Raw genomic sequence first — 23603 nt, forward strand, 5'->3', positions numbered from 1 at the left:
TTGTTATATGATCTAAGTACTTGACAACACAGGTTGTAAGTTGATAACATTATTCCATTGTAAATTATCGTAAGCATTAAATGTAATGTGAGAGCATATTTAAAATATATGAAAAAGCTCACTAACTTATGATTTGAAAAGCAGAATATAAAATTGGCTATTGAAAAGTCCTTAAAAATATGTGACTATAACACATATGCCTATGAATATATAGAAATAGATAAAATATTCAATATTAGATATCATAACTATATATTATGTTCAATATATGTATATATGTGTAAATGTAACTGGAAGAGTTTATATTCATTGAATATAATCAGGTGTTATATAAGTATAAACAGGTGTTATCTCTGTGTGATAGTTTTATTGACATTAATTTTTTAACAATGAATGTGTATCGTGTAATCATAATTTAAAGATTAAGCATTGTAAATAAAATATAACAAGCTCTAAAATTACATAGCCTTGGTTCAAATCTATGCTCTGGTATTTACTAATTTAACTTCTCTGAGTCACACTTTTATCCTCTGTGAAAGCAGAATTATAATAGATGCCTTGTAAGATTTGTAAGATCATATTAACAATATATTAAAACTTCTAACACTTTAAAAAATAATTATACCTTTAATAATTTACTGCTATAGACTGAATGTTTGTGTTCCTTCCAAATTCATATGTTGAAACCTAATCCTCAACGTGATAGTAATTGGAAATGGGTCTTTTGGGAAGGTGATTAAATTATGAGTCTGGACCCCTCAAGAATGGGATTAGTGCCCACAGAGTGTTCCCTGCCCATTCTGCCATGTGAAGACATAACAAGAATATGTTTGTCTATGAATTAGGAAATGGGATCTCACTAGACACCAAATCTTCCAGCATCTTGAGTTTGGACTTCCCAGCCTCCAGAACTGTGAGAAATAAATGTTTGTTGTTTAAGTCACCTGGTCTGTGCTGTTTTTGTTGTAGCAGTCCCAACAAATTAGGACATTTCCATAGATTTTAAAAAAATTATATATACATAGTGTATATGTATATATAATTTTAATATGCATAATATATATCATATATCTTCAGTTGGATGTATAAAAAGAACAATGGTACAATTAATTAGGGAAAGAATAGAATTTTAAGTAAGCTAATGGAATTATTGGGTAAGCTAGTCGGTACAATATATAACATTAGTGAGTCTGTGTGATCTTATACTTTTAGAATAAAAATAGTAACTTTTGACAGGAGAAAATTTTTATCATCCATAATATATATCCTGTGAAAATTTTCTGTATTCTTGTCTTCGGGAAGCATCCTATCATCATGGACTATGTGCTGATATACTCTACAGAAACCTAATGTCATCCATTGAGATATTAAAGGTATAATTTTGCTTCTGGAATTTGGAGGGTAGAAGAATTCTAAAAGGTTAACACGGTAAAATGCAAAGACCAGTGATGAATTGGGCCCACAAAAATGAAAAGTGGAAATTTTCCTGTATGACTTTATAAAGAGAAGAACCAGGCCATTCAATTATTTTTATTTTAAAGTTAGGTTAGAAGATAAACTAACTCCTTTTCTTCTCATGATTAAGTTTGTGTAGGTTTTGTAGTAAAATTTATCTCTTTTTTAAAAGTTATAGCAAAAAAGAATAATGTTTCTATACCTAAGGCTAATACAAAATTGCAACTCAGAGGAAATTTCTCTTTCACGCACCCTCTAACATAAATCCAGGTTCATGAATTTCAGCTTTTTGTTTGGGTGTTCTATAAAAATGGTAATCTAATTTGAATTCAGTAGATGTCTATTTATTTATATAAAAAGCTGTGCATACCACATATGTCTGTTAATGATCTTTTGCTATAATACTTATCACTGTTAAACAGTTATGATATCTTGGCACACAGAGGAAGATGTTGGCAGACACATTCCCTACCTTTAAGGTAGCTGTAGTCTGTGATAACATGGATGAGAACAGTCACAAAAAGAGTATTCAGGCAAAAAAAAAAAATGATACCAACATGACATAAGAACCAAAAGTAACAAACTGAGGGGTTGGTGCATTTTGGAAGAAATCAGCAAAATAGTTATAGATGTGTACGTGAATAAGCTCAGAAAAAAGTTATCCTCTCCTATGTTCCTGGGGAGAAATTCAGGGAAAATATGGGACTTCAGTGATAGTGCATACAGTAAAAGCATATAAATCAGAGACAGCTAAGGGGTAGATACTCGATATCAGATAGATTTCCTGCTGTACAGTGATGAGTTTCATCCTTTGAGAATAAAATTAGATTATATATCAACTATCAAAATGCAGTTATATTATGGAGTCATTACAACCAACAATTAAGAGTCCCATTGCTGGACTTGCTAAGACAGCAGGGAGCAATATGGACAAAGCATCTGGTATTATTTAAAAGCACATTATTTGATGTCAGGCAATTCCAGTACTGGCTTGGCCACTTCATCATAACAATCTCTAAGCCTACATTTTCTTATCTGCAAAACAGACATAGTAAATAGTCCTTGCAAACTCTCTCTGTCACACTATCAGTAATGGTCTATGGTTTGGATTGACCATCAGACCCATGAGACACAATATCTTTTAACCAACACCAATTTTTTTTAGCTTTAAGGAAGCATAGGAAGGAAATAACACATCACACATAGCAACAACATAGCAGAGGCTATGGATTCTGCATGGCTAAGAGGTAATGCTTTTGATGTCTCAGTCATTTCATACTTGGGGCAATGTGATCATGAGATAAGATGCTGGATAGCCTAGGCTTAGAGAGTAATCAGTGATGCAATCCCTTTAGTTTTTTTCTTTAATTAGTCACATGGTCACTTTATGTGCTCATAATCAGCCCAATCTTTGGAAAATTTGCTTCTTATCAATTTAGAGTATTCATTACTTGCTGTGGACAATAAAGCAAGTGTTTGGTCCAGTACATAGTTCTTGGTTGGATTTTCACTTGTTTTCTATGTGGTATCCTATTCTATAAATTTTGTGAAATGTATTGCTAGGAGAATTGACTGAGTCAGATCCTCAGGCATCCCTGATAAATATCAGTTAACAATTCTCCTTACTAATAAGGTCCAAAATATAAGGTTGATGTTTGGTTTTCAGGTGTTATCTCACCAGATTCTATTTAGAGTACGATATGTATAACTGTAGTCACTAGCTTGCTACTACTACACATACACACCTTTATATCTTTTCTTAGTATCACACCTGGAAGCAATTTTTCCATTGCTTTCTAATCAAGAACTGAAGATACTTAATTTTGTTTATATTTTCATCATTAAATGAGCACTTAGACATATACTTAAGTAGCTATTATAGAGAAGTAATTTGGTTATCGTATCAAAACTATGTTTCGTTTATAGCGTTGGATTTAATTCTGAGTCTCCACTCAGGCAATGTTGCTAAAGATCTTCTATCTTCAGCATATTACTGGAATAATTGTCAAATTCTAGTGAAATTTGCAAATAGAAATTGATGTTCCATAATGTTAATTTATATACACACTTACCCTTTAGTGTTACAGCTCAGAAGCAAAGCAGACGGAGAGGTGATCGCATTTTGCATTATTAGTCTTCAGAGGACCATAGAAGTAGAGCAAGGAAGGAAAGCAAATCAAGTTGCTCTGTCTGCTTTTTTTCAGGGCTGCATTTTTGCCATTACTTTTTGAAATCCATAAAATAGAGACATATCACATTTTTTAGTATCTTGGGGTCCTTTTACCCGAGGTTCTCTTATTTTTCAGATTTTAAAGTCTTTTGGAGAAAGTTGTGAAGAAGAAATGTATGTTCAGTTATGACATTTTTTCTTGTCTCTCTTCCATTTCTGCCATTTCTCTTCTCACCTCTATTCTTCATGTTTCCAATTTAGTCTGATAATATTACAACTTATTCAACCAACCAGTTCAATTTTAAAAAATCATATGAGCAAGGTACAATGTTTTAAAAAAGTACAAAACAGCAATAACCAACCAAAATCAACCAAAAAAGGGACAACTTCCCTGTTATTGTCCATCAATTCCTCAGTGTGTCTTTTCTTAGAAAGGATCCTTCTTTCCCTATGAGGAGAATCTCTTCTCTATGCTACTTTTTTTTTTTTTTTGGTAAACATTGTATGAATTTCTACAGGGGAGGAGAATGAACAGTTTTAAGGTACGGGCAAAAACTACCTTTAAAAGGAAATGTGCCAGGAGATCAACAGGGGTATCTCTTCCGTCTACAATGATTCTGTTCTTTAATGATGTGACTTTATTTCCCAGCAAGAGTTAGGACTTTTAGACTCTCAGTAACAGACAATGCATTACTTTCCCAATGAGTTCATGACTTAATCAGGATTTATTTGCATCCTAGCACATGCAGACTTAATAGTAATATATGCTGAGGCCCTTGCATCTTAGTCTGATGAAAAGAGGAAGAAGTAAAGATCCAGCTTTATGGGGGCAGGAATATGAATACAGCTACAGAGCTAGATCTTGCAACGAATAATTATCTGTATATTATCTGAATGGCTTAGAGAGAAAAGTCATGGATATGGCAATTGTGGGCTAAATGATAGAGCCCTATGCTTCACTTGGGTACAGTAACATGAGAAGTCTAACTGACACAATGTAAAATTCAGTGGCATTCTGGTCCAGGTAAGCTGCCCACCATGAAAGAATTCTGGCCAGTGATGGGTATTGGGAAGGGGGTGACAGATAGTGCTGTTCCCATCTTAATGTGACAGCAAGATTTAAGACAAGACAGGACATCAGGACCAAGCAAAGAAGGTGTGATTCAGAGAGATGTTTCTTCCCTATTTGAGAGTTAGTACTCAAATCTGAGATGGAGTTAGAATCACAGATTTAATGCATTAGCTCATTCTGCTGAGAAGCTGATATAAACTGTGGCTGTACAGGGCTTGACATCATATTCTGTGTGTCTGACTGAGAGATCAGTTATCATCCCTATAGAACTGTAGGCAGAGGAGACTGGAGATAAGCTCATTCAGTATCTCCTTCACACTGCTCATTCCCAACCTTCCATGGGCTCTTTAGGAACTCTTGGAACACAGTAGCAAAATGAGTAGTTATAGGAACAGGTAAGCTAAAAAATATAAACACCAACTTTCCTAGCTCTTCACATAAGCTTGGTTTAATTAGTTATTTCAAAATTTGAAATGTAGCCAATAATTGTGCTAACTTATTGGTGCCCAGTGTTTATTTCCCAAGCAGCAGAGACTTCAGTCTATGATATGAGTGCTACAGTGGTTTTCTATGCCTGACACTGATTTTGTAAACACTTCTATCTGAGTTTTCTCAAATACAAAGAGTTCTAGGGTTCTCACTGCAGGAACTCTAGGGTTCCTTGGCTGGACATGTTTGGATGCTACAAGGGTGATATTATGGGTACTCTTCTGACCTTAAGAAGATGGAACATGCTGTCTAATTGAGATTATAAGTTTATGACTTTGTAACTTGCTCCCCCACATGTTATAGGTATCAAAACAATTGCAGACATTACATTTTAGATTTGATGGTAAGCTTTTTTACTGCATTATGCTGTACTTGCTTAAAATTAGTTATAACAGCTATTTAATGCAAAATATCTCCAGTTTTATGTTATTCCTCCACTTGCCCATTTTTTCTACATTAGAAAACTCTTCAGCAGCCTATGTCTCAGTTCCAAAACTTTGGTGTCAGAATCATTTCCAATACTTATTTAAAAAGCAGATGTCTTTGTCCAACTTAGACCTACTTCAATAGGTGACTGATCCAATGCAAAATTTAGGTATCAGCTAATTGTGGATCCATTTCTCACCCTGGTACTTCTTCACTCTATAATTGAAGAAGTTCATTCGGTACTCAGCAAACATTTATTGATTGTCTTCTAAGTGCTGGAGACTCTGCTATGTACAAGTGGTCCAAAATAAGCATGACATATATCTGTCTTCAAGAAGTATATCATGCATGAGAGAGTTCTAAAGCACATTGCAATGTGATACATAGTGCATTAGATAAATACAAAGTGTAACAGTAGCAAAGAAAAAGAGCCACTTCCCTAAGTACAGAAAAGGAGGGTACATTATTTCACAGAAGATGTGACCTGTGAGCTGAGTTGAAGCAAGTTTCCAGAGAAGAAGACAGATACCCTAGAGAGAGAAAAATAAATGTCCCTGTATGTTCAGAGAAAATGAAAAATTCTGGTGGCTGGAGCCTACCATGCATAAGCAGAAATCTAGGGGCTTGAGAAATGCCCTATGAATTATAGTAAGCAGACTCTTCTAGTCTACAGGTGAGGAGAAATATTGAAAGATATTAAGGAAAATGGTGGTATGACCAGATGAAGGTCTGCAGCTGCTTATGTATTAAAACGAATCTCTTAAAAGGAAGATTGTGGGCTTCCCTGGTGGTGCAGTGGTTAAGAATCCACATGCTAATGCAGGGGACATGGGTTCAAGCCCTGGTCCAGGAAGATCCCACATGTCGCAGAGCAACTGGGCCCGTGTGCCACAACTACTGAGCCTGCGCTCTAGAGCCTGAGCTCCTCAACAAGAGAAGCCACTACAATGAGAAGCCCGTGCACTGAAGCAAAGAGCAGCCCCTGCTCACCACAACTAGAGAAAGCCGGCGCACAGCAACGAAGACCCCATGCAACCAAAAAATTAATTAATTAATTAATTTAACAAAATAAGGAAGCTTGTACCTTAATATCTCCACTGCACCAAAACAGCAAAATAACATTGGTGCTCATGAATGAATGTACACTGTAAAATAATCAGCTTTGATTTTTAAAACTGAATTGATTGGATTACTGCCATCCAGGGCACACAGTAATCAAAGACTCTAGTGATCTTGCTATGGGCAATGTTCCAAAGGACAAAAACTCTATATTTTTATATAAAATTTTTAGAAAGCAGTTATTACGTTTATAAACATCTGAAATAAAATGGTGTTATTTCTTAATTCTCCTCTTTCCAATTGGAACTTTTTGCTTCTGTGTAGAATTCTTAAATGCAGCTAAGGCGTGACAGCCACAAGCGCTGTCACACACCAACCAAAGTGGCCTATCTCTGTGTTTGTCCTTCATCAGCTCAGAGTTCTTATCCAATCTTCAGGGACAGAGGAGAAATGAAAAACAGTCTAAGGACAGGCCAAGGAGATTCACTTACTATTCATAGACTAACCTTATGTTAGAATCAGCTCTTCAAAGAGAGGGAACTAAAGCTTTGTGTGTGAGTTTAACAGAAACAGCATCATTGTGAATATAAGGAAAAGACTCCTAAATCAAAGGAACACTTTGTAATTCTAAAAGAATGTAAGGGATAAATGTAAAATTATCAATGAGCTGAAGTGAATGATTCTGTCATCTATTCTTTTATTGTTCTCTCTGGTTGTTTATCTTGAGAATATTTTCTTAGGCAAGTTCTGCTACCTCCTCCAGACCTGTCCTAATAGTAAGATATTAGTTAGCATCACTTTTGCACCTTGAATATCGCTCTACACCCATGTCGAATTTCTGTAAGTATAAAACTTGATAAATGTAATGCATAGTGGATTTGAAGAAATTATACCATTTAAATAATATTTAAAATAATTTTTTTTAAATTCCACTCTTGTGGATCATAAATCCTGCTCAATTTAAACACTAGAAGTGTGAGAGATACTTTGGTCCTTTTTTGTTTGAAACCAATTTCATGGAGATGTAGTTTTTGGCAACACTTTTATTATATAACTGAGCCCAGAAGATCCCCATCCCCCATCTGTTCACTATAATGTTTTCTTCCTATTTTATTCCAGAAGATGCCAAGACAGCCTCCTGGTGGGTTACCTTGGCAACCTCATGTGTCATGTTTTAGAATGTCCCAGGGCTGCAGTTTTATTTCCATTTGCATGCACTTCAGTCAGCTAACTGTAAATTAAAAAGGCCTATTGTAGAATCAAGTTTTTTTTTTTTCTTGCAGAGTGAAAAACAGATAATTAAGATTACTGTTCAGTAAAATCCATTTATATGTAGGATTATGTATAGGAAAACTTGGATTACTCTTACCTAAGTCATGGTATTTTTCACATGGCACTTCATAAACTGATGCTACAATGCCACATAATATAATACACAATGTATTATACACATAATACCCAGTGTGACTGCTTGATCTCATCTTTGAAAAGCATGTCACTTTACAATCTTTTGATGACAATCATACAAGGCTTTTCTCAGTGGAGCTTTTGACATGTCAATCAGTATAAGACTGTAGTGATTCAAGATAGTTTTATTGCATCAAGCTACAGATTTCAAACAACCTCCAATCAAGCAAATATTGAAAATATATCATTTAATATTTCTCATCTGAATAGTCACATCTCTTTGCTGTATCTTTTTAAAAGATAGTGTCATAATTTCTTTCTTATAAGCTAAAATACTTTTAACATATTTTTGTGGAAAATAGCTTACGATTTGTATTAATCTTCAAAGATAGACTTTTGCAGTTTTATAAAAAGCAAGAGATACAGAAGGCCTGAAATTTGAGCAAAGTTGTAAAGTTAATAGCAAAGCTAAAGTGAAAAGTAATTCTCTTTGAAACTCCAGCATTTGTTAGGTCTCAGAGTAAGAGCAATGAATCAGTGTCTTCACTTCAGGAAGAAAACTACCATCCTGCATGCTCCACAGTCCGCAAGATATTTTTTGCCTCTCTGTAAAGAGTTTAGGCATTCTATGACCACTTACAACATTCTAGGAAAACATTCTGCTATGAAATAGTTACATTTTTCTGTTTGACCCAGCTTCAATGTTACCTTGAAATTAATAATCATCTCTTTCAAAGAAAGGGTCTCTGAAGAGCTTTTCTGGGTAATTTTGAGGACCACCATAAATTGAGCTGTATTTTCCCCTTTCCTTTTTTAGGGGCATATACTGAACATGCTCAATATATGCAGGGTAATTCAGTTGCTACTGTCTTTTACATTGTTTCCTTCTAGGCTTCATTATCCTTAGTATGTCATACATTAGCTTTTTTTTTTTTTATAAATTTATTTTGTTTATTTATTTATTTTTGGCTGTGTTGGGTCTTCGTTTCTGTGCAAGGGCTTTCTCTAGTTGCGGCGAGCAGGGGCCACTCTTCATCGCGGTGCGCGGGCCTCTCACTGTCGCGGCCTCTCTTGTTGCGGAGCACAGGCTCCAGACGCGCAGGCTCAGTAGTTGTGGCTCACGGACCCAGTTGCTCCGCGGCATGTGGGATCTTCCCAGACCAGGGCTCGAACCCGTGTCCCCTGCATTGGCAGGCAGATTCTCAACCACTGCGCCACCAGGGAAGCCCCCATACATTAGCTTTGACTTTGATGAAGATGGTGGAAATAGGTCATCTTTGTTCATGAACTTTTTATTTTCCAAAATCTTCCACATCGTAAGAGTATTAGGAGAATCTTCCAATATGGTGCACCCATTAAGGATGTCTGTGTCTGAATATCATTTTTTGGTGAATATCCTTAAAGCAATATGGTTCCTTTAGACATGAGTTTATACTGGACAATTCAATACCTAATAAAGGCCTGGAGTAAGAGATGATTTTTTTTTTAACTCCAAAGAGGAGTGAAACTAGCTTGATATTTTATTTATGGGTGTGAAAATCCTTTGAAGAGATAATAAGGAGACCGAAGGATTGGTGCCCATACTAACATGGACAGTGTCGTTCAGCTTGTTCATTTTAGATAAACTACCAAAATGCAAGTCTTGTTCTTACAACACTATGAAAATCTTCTCCAAACTTTAGCTGTTCATGTCACCAATGATTGCTTCTAATTTGTTTAGGTTAACAGTTTTAATGCTTGCATATCAAAGGCAGATTTTTTTCTCTTATAGGCATGGTAAGGTTAGCTAACACTGAATGACAGATGGAATATGTTATCTCTGGTTCTGAGCAGCCATGATTCAGAACATCGAGCACATCTTCTAGTCAAGCAGGATTTTTCATTTAAAATATTTTCAGAGGACCTTAGGTGCATATGGGTGAAGTAATTAAACTCATCTTTTCCAGTTCATGGCACACTGTCTGTCAATACTGTTCCATGCAAAGGTTCTCTCTTGTTTTCATTCTTTCTTTCTCTTAATTTTTTACAAGTTTATTGCCATATAATTTACATATGAGAAACTGAACCTATTTAAGGTGTATGATTTGATGAGTTTTGACATATGAAAACGTTTTTGAAACCATCACTACAATCAAGACAATGAGCATCAGCCCCAAAAGTTTCCTTGTGTCTCTTTGTAATCTCTCCTTTCTGCTACTCTCCCAACCACAAATCTGTTCTAATCACTATAGATTAGTTTTCAATTTCTAGAACTTTTTATAAATGAAATCATACAGTATGCATGAAATTTTGTTTAGTTTCTTTTATGCAGCATAATTATTTTGAGAATCATCTATGTTGTATTTTGTATCAATAGTTCCCTCCTTTTATTGCTAAGTAGTATTCCAGAATATAGCATTTGTTTATCAATTCATCTGTTAATTGACATTTGGGTTTTTTCCACTTTTTGTCTATTTCAAATAAAGTTGTTATGAGCAATAATGTATGTCTTTGTGTGGACATATGTTTCATTTCTGTTGTTTTAATAGCTAGGTGCAGAATAGCTGGGTCGTACGGTAGACGAATGTTTACTTTTAAAGAGACTGTCAAGCTTTTTTACAAAATGGATGTGCCAGTTTACAATTTCATTAGCTTTGTGCAAGAATCCCACATCCTCACAAACACTTTGCCCTGATAGTCTTTTAACTGTCACCATTCTAATACATGTTTAGTAGTATTTCATTGTGGTTTTAATTTGCATTTCCTTAATGACTAATGATGAAGAGTATCTTTTCACATGTTTATTTGCCATCTGTGTACCTTCTTTGGTAAGGTGTCTGTTTAAACCATTTGCCAATTTTCTATTAGATTTTCTTAGATTTTTAATAGTTCTTTATATATTCTAGATACAAGTCCTTTATCAGAGATAAGTTTTGCAAATATCTTCTCCCACTCTGGAGTAGGCCTTTTCACTTATGGCACAGTGTTTTAGAAAAGCAAAATTTCCTAATTTAATGAAGTCCAATTTATCTTTATTTTTCTTTTATGGACCATGCTTTTAGTGTTATATTTAAGAAATCTTTGTTTAATTCAAGGACCCAAAGGTTTTCTATCGTTTTATTCTAAATATTTTCTAGTTTTAGGTTTTATATTTAGGTTTATGATCTATTTTGAATTAATATTTGTATGTGGGACAAGGTATGGGTTGAGGTTCTTTATTTCTTTACTTTTTATCTTTGTTTTTCTTTTTTTTGCATATAGATGCCCATTTGTTCCAGCACCATTTGTTGAAAGACTGTCATTTTCCATTGAGTTGACTTTGCATCTTTGTTGAATATCAATTTCCTAGATGTGTGTGGGTGGATTTCTGGACTCTGGACACTCTATCCTATTCCACTGATATATGCATTTCTTTTTCAGTTGTTCTTTTGTTTGTTTTTCCCTTTGTCCTATCCCCACTCCTACTGTTATTATGTGTATGTGTGTATGTATGTGCATGACATGTACCTATATGTACACATATTTTCTATATATATCATTATAAAATATAGTTATTTTGTATACACATGTTTTAATTTACATAAATAGTTTTGTATGTAGTCTTTATTCTGTTTGATACTTCTTATAACATTCATAATATATTCAAAAATATATTTAAATGCTTAATTACATTGCTCTATGTAAATTTACCTAATGAATTGTGTCTAATTGCTTCATAGTATCTGACAGTGTACATCCACTACATTTTGCTTATCCATTCCTGGAAGGATGGATACCTAGTATGTATATGTCTTCAACTTCTGAAACTACATAAAACACTACAATGAATAACCTTGTATAAATACCTTTGTGAAATTCTGAGAGAATTTCTCTGTGGGTGGAGCCACTGGGGCATAATTTATACATATATTCAATTTGACTATATATTGATCAACTGCTTGCCAGTAAAATCAGAACAATTTACATTCCAACAAATTGTGCATGAGGATTCCTAGTTCTTTACATCCTTGACTACCCTTGGTATTATACAACATTCAAATTTTTCCAGTTCAATAGGTGAAGTATAGTATCTTTTAAACTTGCATTTCTTGGATTACTAGTAAATTTGAGAAACTCATTTACATGTAAACTACATGGGTTTCTCCTCTGTGACTTGTCTTTTTTTGTCTAAGTTTTTTTTTTTTTGGCCAATTTTTCAATCATGTTTCCTATCCTTTTCCAGTTTATTTGCAGAAACTCCTATATTCTAGACTAGCATTGTTCAATAGAACTTTCTGCAGTGATAAAAATGTTCTATTTCTTTCTGTCTAATTTGATAGCACTGGCCACATGTAACTATTGAGCACTTGGAATATGGCTTGTGGCACTAAGGAAGTGAATTTTTTATTTTACTTAACTCCAACTAATTTACATTTAAATAGTCACATGTGGCTAGTGGCTACTGTGCTTAAGCGTACAGTTCTAGACATTGGTCCCTTGGCAGTATTACATACTGCAATTGGCTTCTTCCTGGCTGTCTGCTACCTTTCTCTGTGGTCTTTATCATTCAACAGAAATCTTTATTTTGATCTATTCAAACACATCAATTTTTGACTTATGGTTTTCAGTCTCCGGATTTTTTTTAATAAGTACTTTCCCATGTTGAAGTCACAAAGATATTCTCCATTATTTTACTTACAGTGTCAGTTAATGATTGAGTCTTATTTTCCTTTGTTTAATCATATCCAGTTTTCCCTCCATAATCTATTAAATAATCTCTTTATAACTCATTGCTTTGTGGAGCCTTATTTACCATATATCAAAACTGTGTTTATATCTTGCTGAGCTCCGTATTCTTTTCATGAGGTTATTTCTCTGTTTTGCTTATTCCATATGCTTTTACTGTTGTAGTTGTTACATGTCTTAATATTCAACAGGACATGATTGAATCAAACGGATTTTTTGGGTCAATTTTTTCAAAATTGCCTCAGATCTTTGTAAATCTTGATGTTTCGTACAAACCTATTTTTAAACCTTAATTTTTATTTATTGAGGTTTAATTTACATATAGTATCCATCTCAGTGAATGTTTATATGTACATATAACCATGTCACTACCTGTTAGATGAAAATGTAGAACATTTTAACCATCCCCCAAATCTCTCCATGCCCCTTTATACTCAGTAACACTTTACCTCCAGAGGTAATCAGTATTCTGAATTTGATAATTACAGGTTAGTTATGTATTCCTTTGGTCTGACTTCCTTCAATCAACATAATGTTTCTGAGATTCATTCATATTATTGCATCAGTAATTTGTTCTTTTTATTTATTTATTTATTTATTTATTATTTTTTTTTTGCGGTACGCGGGCCTCTCACTGTTGTGGCCTCTCCCGTTGCGGAGCACAGGCTCTGGACACGAAGGCTCAGCGGCCCTGGCTCACGGACCCAGCCGCTCCGTGGCATATGGGATCTTCCCGTACCGGGGCATGAACCCTTGTCCCCTGCATCGGCAGACGGACTCTCAACCACTGCGCCACGAGGGAAGCCCAGTAATTTGTTCTTTTTATCACCATACAGTATTTTATGAATACACCACCTTTTGTTTATCTAATTTTCTGTTGATGGACATTTAGTTTGGAGCTATTCAATGGTGTGCTGGTAAAGGGCTGAGGGTTTCAGGGGGAGGGGGATTTGTAGCACTGTACACACTGATTTGTAGCATTTGCCAATTCCCCGGTGTAAGTACTTTCACCACAGCCAATTTCAAGCTGCATGGCGTAACAACAATCTTGCAATGTTCCTTGTGAGCTTCTGCAAGCTGACTCCAACACACACCTGGAGCTATTATGAATAAACTGCTCTGGATATCCTTGCACAAGCGTTTTTTGTTGTTTCTTCTTTCTTTTATTGTTTCTTGTTTTCGTGTTGTTTCTTCATTGTTGTTTCATATGGACTAATTTCACTTGAGTATATGCTGATTGCAGGATTTCTGGGTCGTAGGTAAGAGTATGTTTAATTAGTAGAAACTGACAGATTTCCCAGTTTGCTGATAATTTTTACAACATGTAGGAATAGACTGTATCAAATTCCTTTTATTCATATATAAACATAATCTTACAATTTTTCTTCTTGGTTCATCAATGAGAAGAATTGTAGATATATATATTTTTTGATGTTAAACTTTACATACATCAATAATGTCAATTATATTTGATCAGACTGTATTCTCTTCTGAGCACAGTTTTGGATTTGGTTAGCTAGTGTTTGGTTTGGGCTATATATATATGTGTGTGTGTGTGTATATATATATATATAATATGCATATTATATATAGCTTTTTGCTAAAATGAAAGCAAAAATATAATATTAATTTCCAAAGTAAGATTAAAGTGTATAAATTAAAGCATATAAATACTTCCTCCAAATTTCTGTTATTGCTTATTTTACCCTGACTTTCCCTAGTCTTTAAGGCCATAATCCTAAAATAATTGTTTTCAAGCCTGGTAGTACATTGGAATCAGCTGGGGAGCTTTTACAACAATTCAGGTCCTCACCCATACAAATCAGAATCTCTGGGGCTGGAATCCAGGTACTCTTATTTTTAAAGCTCTACAGGTGGTATCTATATACAAGCCAGAGTTGATATTCACTTTTCTAAAAGAGGCTGGAGTATGGTGCAGGGTGTTGTAAATGTTGAGGAATGGCTGTGAGAATCACATGGGTCATCACCCTCTGCTCACATAGAATCTGCTGTGCTGGAGATGCCTAGGTGATTATGAAATACACATGTACACAACACAAATACACATGAAACGTAAGCCTCTCTATTGTAAAGTGAAACTTCAATGTCAGCCATCTTTATATCAGGTGTTAAGTATTAACGCATATTATGCTTCATGCTGCCTTACTTTCCTAGGAGCTCTCAGCTATTACCTGCTCCAGCTATTTCACCATTGTCAGCAATGATCACCACCTGCTGACTGCAAATTTTGATGGAGGACAGGGTTAGATTAGATGGCCTTTAAGTCTGCTTTGGTTATGAAGTTCTGTAATTCTTAGAAGACCTTAATTTTTTTATTTAGCTCTCTTGATGAGTTCTGAAGCTTACCAAACAGCTATGCAGTCATTTCAAGGTAAAACATATATATATATTTTCATTTACTGCACCTATCTATCCTTTTCCTTTGTTGTCTGAAAAGAAATGTAGAAGTTCCAAGTAAGGGACTACTGTAATAGAGCAGGACACTAAGGGGCTTTCCTGGGACTCAGGATTTGGGTCCTGAGCCTGGCCACAGGTTGCTGTGGGACCCCTGCGAGGAGACGTGGACCTCGCGGCTCCGACGAGCGTGCACAGGACAGGGGCTGGGACGAGCTGAGGCCGGGAGCGCCGCGGGTCCGCCCTCCGGGCAGGGATGTGTCAGTCTGGCGGAGACAGGGGCCCAGGCCCCGCCGCAGGTGCAGTGCATCTGGGACTCACGGCCCCGGCGGCGCAGGCGCGGCCCGGGCGATGGGCGGGTGGGCGGGGTTCAGGGGGTTTAGAGCCCGGGGCAAGTAGGCCCAGCCCCTAGGTCACTCCCAGGCGCAGGTCTTGAGCGCGTTCCCTGCCTGGCTCCGGACTCCGCGCCGCGACCGGGTCAGTGTCGGCCTCCCTATTCCCCGGCGCTGCGCCCGCAGGCTGAGTGAGTATCTCTGGCGCTCCTGTCTGTCCTGTCTTCCAGCGCACCGCGGGCAGCCCCCTGTGCCCGCCCCGGACAGCCCATGGAGAGGGCGCCTCGCAAGGCCTCGGCTCTGTGCTTTTTTGGGCAAGAGATCACGGTCAACACTGTTGCTTCTAAATTTTGCCTGTTTAGACAACATCCCAAGAACTGAAAGGTTCCAATATAGTTCTCCATATCATTTATTATCTTTTTTTGGGGGGGGGGGCGTGGGAGGGGTGGATTAGGCCGTGGGGAGAGTAGGGGAGATTTGATCCAATGGAAACAGTAAATAAACTAGTATGGTCTAGTTTCATCATTCCAAGCTGTCATCTTTTATTCCCTTGAACAAATATGACGTGAAGTTAGACTCAGTGAAAAAACAAAGACCATACTGAGGGTAAAATATAGAGGGGTCTCATTAGGCAAGCAGACCTAGTTTAATGGAATAATCCTGTTCAGCTGAAACTAGGACTGGTTAACAAAATGGTAGGATAAGTCGTTTGAAAATTTTAAAAACAAGTTCCCATTGTCTCTTGCCTGCATCTAGGGTTAATGTTGACATTATATGAAAATAAAGTTAACGTTAACTTTGCTAATTGTGTTAAAACCCTGGCACTGTGCATATTTTACTGAGAGATACTTATCAACAGTTCTGTGAATGTAACCTATTTGGAAGAGGAGAATTGGGAGGGGCAGGGAAACGGGGATAAGGAAACTTTCCTGAAGTAGTTTACAGGTTTGGCATTAGTTTTTTAAGCTACTTTGATACAACTTCAGTTTCATGTATGATAGAGTAAAAGGAGTCTGAAGATTCTTGTTGGAGTTTTGCTTACTAAGTGTGTGGTCTAAGACAAGTAACTTAACAGTTTGGGAGCAGTTTCCTCAACCTTAAAAGAGTGTCAGTGGTTTGATTAGCGGGAATATGCTACGTAACTATTTTTCAGACTGTACATGCATATACGGCTTCCCCACCCCTAACGGCTTGAGGTGGCACGGTGTTTCCAGGTGGTTCTGATCATGATCTTTTCCTTTTCCCTCCCCCTCAGGAGATCCTTGAATACTCCTAGACCAAAGGTTGGGTAAGTTATCTAACGTTATAAACTGTTGAGTATTTGATTTTTCTGCCAAAGATTTTTCTTTAGTCATAATTTTTTTTTCTTAAGCAAAAAAGTAGTAAAACATAGGTGTAAACTGGGTGGAGTGGTGAATAATTTACCTTTGAGTTGTATTTGAAATGTTGTTTAGTTGAAATATTATGTCTAAACATGAGTGTGGCACATATGTGTCAAATTCACTGTGTGTGGGCCTAGATGTTTAAGAATGAATACTTTCAAAGTCTTCCTGGGTTACATGAAAATAGCTTATATGCTAATTAAACCTTTAATTTCTAATTTGGTTCACTTGTGTCTCAGACTGCCTGGATGAGTTCCTCTAAAAATTAGACTCACCTGAGTCACTTCTTTGCCTAAGATGTACTCTGTTTTCCCTGATTTCACTAGAATTTACCTTGAATCATTATCTGTGATGAATTTTTATTTTGAGTACTTAAGATATTTTATCATTAAATAAAATAATAATTATAGTAATTAATATATAAATTATATAAATTAATCTTTTATATGGTTGCTATAATATATACATGTAAATATACTTGAAGGTGAGTGTAATATAAAACTTGATGTCTGATTAGGTCATGAATATATATATATCCATGGTATTTTGAAGGATTGGGGGTTTGCTACCCCATTTTCTGGTGTATATTAATAATTCGAGTCGAGATCTCAGCCCTAGATGAGGTGTTATTTGAAATTGCTTAGGTTGGATGGATAGTCTATGCAGATCGGATTCTGTAAACCTCCTCATCAGGTATTTCCAAGGTTACCATTGGGAAAATTCTCCCTTTTCTCTTTAACCTCTAATATATCGTAACACGTGTTAAACATTGGAGAATTTCAACTAAGGAATACAAGAATTGTGCCCTTGTGTTGGGTACATTTCAAAGGAGATCTACACCACTCACATAAGACTTGGAAACAAGATAGTGAAAATGTAGTTTTCAATTGAGTTTATCAGTTACTAGGAAGATATATTAGGGGTAGCTAGAGGTTTGATGAGGATGTTGAGATCTGTGGAGAGGCTTGTTTGGGTCAAATTAACAGTGCTTTACCCATTTCCTATGGAGGAATGAAATGAGAGCCTTTTTGAAGAAGGGGAATGTTTCCCCCTCACCTGAAATCAAGTTGGAGAAGGTTCAAAGTATCCATTCATAGGACTTGGAAATGTTTCTTGGAGTTTTGGAGATTAACACTTACATGTGCCTGAAAAGATGAGACAAATGAACCTACCTGAGTACAGAGAGTTAGGAAGCTGCATTAGGAGTGAACTGCAATGACATATGTAGTGAGGGAAGGATGTATAAATTTGACTGTTGATGCTTGGGAAGAAGTTGGCCTGAAGCCAGTTTGAAAGTTTTTCTAACCGAGAGGATCAAAGGTGGACCTCGGGAAGTGAGTGGAAGCCGCCAGCAGAGAGGAATATTTCATGTCAGGGCAAGTTCAGTGTTCAGTTGGATGTCCTTTGAGAAATGGACAAATGTGTTCCTTCTCCCCAGTCAGGATTTGTCCTCTGTCACCCAGAGGACTCTGCCTGTACATGACAGTGGTACCTTCCCCTTCCCCCATGTGACCCCTAAGGAGTCACAGTCTAGTGAAGGGGGAAGGACAAGGAGAAGAAAGCACTAATCCGATCACCACTACAGGCTTCTTAGTCTGAAATAGGCTAAAGCTGGGAAAAGCGGAAGTTTCACCTTTCTATGAAGTTTGAGATTTTGATAATTATGTTAAGTGGACACTTTAGTGAAATGAAATTATTCTTTTGATTAAAGGGAACTGGAAAGCTGTGGATACTTCCTAAGGTTTTATCCAGGAACAGGGAAAGAACTAGCCCAGAGAAGGTTGAAAGACAGTGGGAGAAAGTTTTTTATTCTCACTAAGGAGCCTGACTTCTTTAAACAAACAGTTATTCCATAATTGCTTTGTCTCTGGCTCAGCTGTGGGGTCTTGGCCTATGTGCTTAATCTGTCCAAAGGTTTGGTTTCTATATCAGTACCTGAGCATAATATTAGTACTTATCTCAAATCTTATAGTGAGAAACAAATCTTATTAACACAGTGCCTTATTAACACAGTGCATATTAAGCAAATAATATGTTATTCATACTTTGGATTTTTACACAAATGTCATAACTCCTAGTTCAGTATTGGACTCAGTTAGGTGCTCATTCATCTGTTTAGTTGAATTACCAGAATGACTGGGCTGAGGCAATAGAAATCAACAGATTTCTGAGCCTGGGCTAGAAGAAAGTGGTGACCAAAAGCATAAACTTATCTGATTCCTTGATTCTGGCTGCTGGTCCCAGATGTGAGGAAGGAAGCTTCAGCTTCCCTAATCAGTCTTTTCTGACTCCTTTAATAGTAAACACAATAAAACAGCTTCTTAAAGATACAACTAAACATGTAGCTATGAAAATAGGGGCACAAATCAAGGACTCTATGGGCCATTTATATAAAATAGTTTTAGGGGAAAAAAGAAAAAAGATTCTGGTAAAGTTCAAAATGGAATCCAGTTGTTGAAGGCAGAGCTAATACTTGAAGGTCAGATTGCACAGATGTGTAAATCCAAATGCCAGTTAATTATTTTCAAATAATCCAACATCAAAGGCACATGTAGCTGTGGATAATATGCAAACATTTGAAATCTCAGAACCACTCCTTTGGCTTTAAACACTAGGAAGGTGTTTAAATGGTACTTGAATGGTGACTATCCAAGCAGTAATATCACTTTTGCTTTCTTTGACTTTGTAACTTCCAGTGGTCTGAGGAAAATAAACCAATGTATTATGAAACTAAAGACAAATACTAAATTTCAGAGGAGTGATACAGGTTTAGGAAAGCTCTAAAAATGTGCAGATAGGTTTTGATAATCTCATAGACAAAAAGGCTTGGCTTGGCTTTGGCCTTTTTCTTAACTTTTAGTAAAATTATACAAATAAGTATCTGCATGCCAGGGAAAATAACCTCAGTTAATAAAACATCCAAAACAGAAGGCATCCAACTCACTATGACTTGTTCAACCACACAAATTGAGCTACAGTATACATAAAAAAATGAATATCCATGGTGCTTTTTTCTGTTCTTTAAAAGAAGAAAAAGTACCTAGCTCTTTGATCTTCTAGTCTCTTACCTTTTTAAACATGGTTTCAGGGATGCTTATTTCTCCATAAATATATAATCAGTAGGATCTGACAAAATAACTTTGTGCAGCTCCTTATTCATTTTCCCTCCACAGCTTCATAGCTCTTAAATTAGAGATTAAAAAAAAAAAAGAAAAATTCCAAGGGTGGGAGGCAAAGGATCAGTGCAAATCCATCTGAAGTTGAAAGAATATTTTGATATTTTTAACTAAGTGTCCATATTGGGATGTACAGTATCATTATCTTTTCATAGAATAAACTACTGCCTTGAGAAAATAACCCAAGTTTTGGAGAGCAGTAAATATTATAATTTTAGTGTAAATGTTGTTATAGGGTTCCATATTTTAAAACTTAGTTCTTTCCTGTACCCATCTTGTCTTCTGAAATTAAGTGTTTAAAACAAGCTTTGAAGGTAATTTTGAGTTGATGGTATATTCACAGGCCATGTAGTCCTACTCCCCCATTTTATAACTGAATCTTAGATTAAGGTTCTGCATCAACTGGTAGGGCTGGGACTGGAAGATTAAAACCTTTGCGTACATCTTTAATCTCCATGATAAAAAGCAGTCCAAGAAAGTTAAGATTCTGTGGCAGTGTCTTGTTTTTGTTTTATTTCAAAGGTTTGATGTTTTTTTTGTGGGTGGGTCAGTTTTACAGAAGTGAGAATAGCTTCATTTGATAAAAATATTAGTCTTATTTAATGAAGGAATAGGAAATAATATTTTAAAATCATTTGTGTAAATTATCTTAGTTTAGAGGTATAAAATCATAGTTCAAAAATGTGAGAGAACATTTATCTGGAAAAAGCCATAGGAATTATTATTAATAATCCTTTCCTTCTTTAGTAGATTATGGCAGTCTTTCTTAAAACTCTCATTTTTTTCAACATCTTCTAGATTTTAACTTTTGTTGAATTAAAAAAAAACACACAATTCTTAAGGAATTTGAACCAGCTTTTTTATTTTGATTATTCAGTTATTTTTAATAGTGCTGATTTTATAACTTTCAGTGCTTGACGTATTAAATATTTTATGTTCTGGTATATATATTTGAATGTTCAAATTCTGGTAAACTCAAGTAGTTCTGAGTTACATGGTGTTTGTGAAATTTATTAACTACTTGGCATACAATTTTTCTTAATAGCTTTATAGGTGTTTACAGAATTATATTATAGAAATAATTGTTTATTCATTTATAATCTACATGATACTATATATGTATAGAAATTCATTTGTCAGTAAAAATCCCACCTGTGAGAATTTTTATAGATAGGAAAATAACTGTTTAATAAATGATGAAATTGGCAATCTGTTTGAAAAGAATCAGATTGTGGACGAATTAAATCATTAATTATTTTAACTCTAGGCTGTATTTAAACTATAATTAAAGAGGATATTAAACTTGTTAACTTAAATGATTAAATGACAGATGATTGTGTTTACACTTGTTACTGAAATCAATACATTTTGGTATAAAGTAATGAGTTAAATAAGTACTCCGTTTTCTTTAGAAGCACTTGAGTTTTTATAAGGTTTAGAAATTTCACAAGTATTCATCTACTCTTCAAACTCCTTTAATTAAATTTCTCTTCAATCACCATGATTTAAAGTAAAACACCTTTTGCATTGGGTAAAAAATGATGCCCTTAATTTAACCAACCGTGTGACAGACTTGATGTGAAACCAGGTAAGTAACAATGAAAGCTACTATTAGTGACAAATATAAAACACGTTGAATAGTTTCACAGGAATTTTCATTTGTTTAATGTATAGTGATGTTAGAATCATTGGGAGTATTTGAAGGAAGATTTGGGTAATAAAGGGTAGATGGTAGTTCATCCATGTTGGTTCCTGAAATTGGCTGTAAAATGCATCATGAAATAAATTTCTCCCATTTGCTATTTTGTCCCTAGGTATCTTTGATATTGTGCATGAGAATACCAGGCTGAAATAGTGGGACTTAAGTACTTAAATAGGTGATTCAGAATCAGATATTAAGTATAGGAGTATGGAGCATCTGTAAATATTTTAAACATTGTGGCTAATATATCATAATATATTTAATGCATGATTGAAACTGGGTTGTCTACTAGTAACAGTTCAAGAATCCAGAGTTGGATTTGGTTCTTTTAAAATTACATTGTCATTGACTTGTAATAAATGTTATAGATTTATCACAAAACAATATTCTTGCTAACATAAATCATTATCACCATGATAGTACTTTCAATCACACACACTAGAGATTTGATATTCTTACTTGTTGGGAGGATGTTGCACTCTTGATTTAAACAAAACTAGCCCATTAATGGTGAAAAATGTGGTTTCTGGAGCCAGACTGACTGCATGCAAATCTTGGCTTCACCATTTCCTAGCCATGTGATTTTTGAATATATTAGCTATCCTCCCTGAGGTTGTTTGTAAAGTGACATATTTATACATCTTCAATGCCTTGCTGTGAGGGTTGAGTGACTTAATATATATAAAGCACTAAGAATATTGCCTAGCACATTTGAATTACCCACAAGTATTAGCTACCAGCTAGTTTTCCCCCTGCCCTTTTTGTCCTGCTGTAGTGCTTTTCAAATTATTTTTTTTCTAAATTCTCACCTCCTGCTAGATTCATATCTGTTGGGTTTATGGAAGGAACTAACTTCTGTAAGACTAAATTATGTGTGTATGTGTGTATGTGGTTGTGTAAATATATGTAAAGGTGTGTGTGCATATGAGAGTCAGATAAGTAATATTTTGATGGACAATATATCAGAAGGATTTATAGGGTTTCTCTTTAAAGAGCCGTATTCTTAGAGGCAATTGTGTACTGTTCTACATATGTACTTAAACACAGTGTTTACAAACTTTGTTCAGGGACCGACACAGGTGTCGGTCATTGTCATTGTGTATATTATCATTATCATTGTGTATATTAGATCACTTCTTCTGAAAATTCTTGGAAGATTCCTTTAATGACGACAAAGCTGTGAACCATAACATGATAGGCAAAGAATTTTTTCCCCAAAGGGTACCAAGAATTCAATGTGGGAAGCTTCCAGTTTGGTGGTTAAGATTGGCTGAAGGTTGCTTTTGCTACTTAATAGCTGTGTGATCTTACACGAGTTACTTAACCAGAACTCCCTCTTTAAAATGGCTTGAATTTTACATTCTTCATAATTCACATAAATGCTTTAGTATAATCCAGACAATGTTGCTTATAGTTAAAATGATTAAAACAGGAGCTGGCAAAGAGTAAACAGCGGAATATAAGATTGCGGTTCTACATCTAACTCTACCAATTGTCTCAAATGTTTGCTTTTGTTTTACAAAGGGAACTAAGGAAAAAAAAAACCCACAATTATTTCCTCCTAGATTAACAGTTCTCAAAGCGCATCTCTAGTAGTGGACCAGTACAGCATCTTTATATATGAACAAGAGTTTTTTTTTTCAACGAAAGTAGCATTTGCAAAACAGCTTGTGTTCACTTTAATTTGGAAACATTAAAAATTAATGTCAAGGTATAAAATTTGATTGTATCCCACACTTGAAATATTTTTTGATAACTTAAGCAAAAACCTCAATGTCACATGATCTGTCCATTCCATAAGTGTCTATTTACTT

The sequence above is a fragment of the Hyperoodon ampullatus genome, assembly GCF_949752795.1.
Source record: "Hyperoodon ampullatus genome assembly, chromosome: 9".
NCBI lineage: Eukaryota > Metazoa > Chordata > Mammalia > Artiodactyla > Ziphiidae > Hyperoodon > Hyperoodon ampullatus.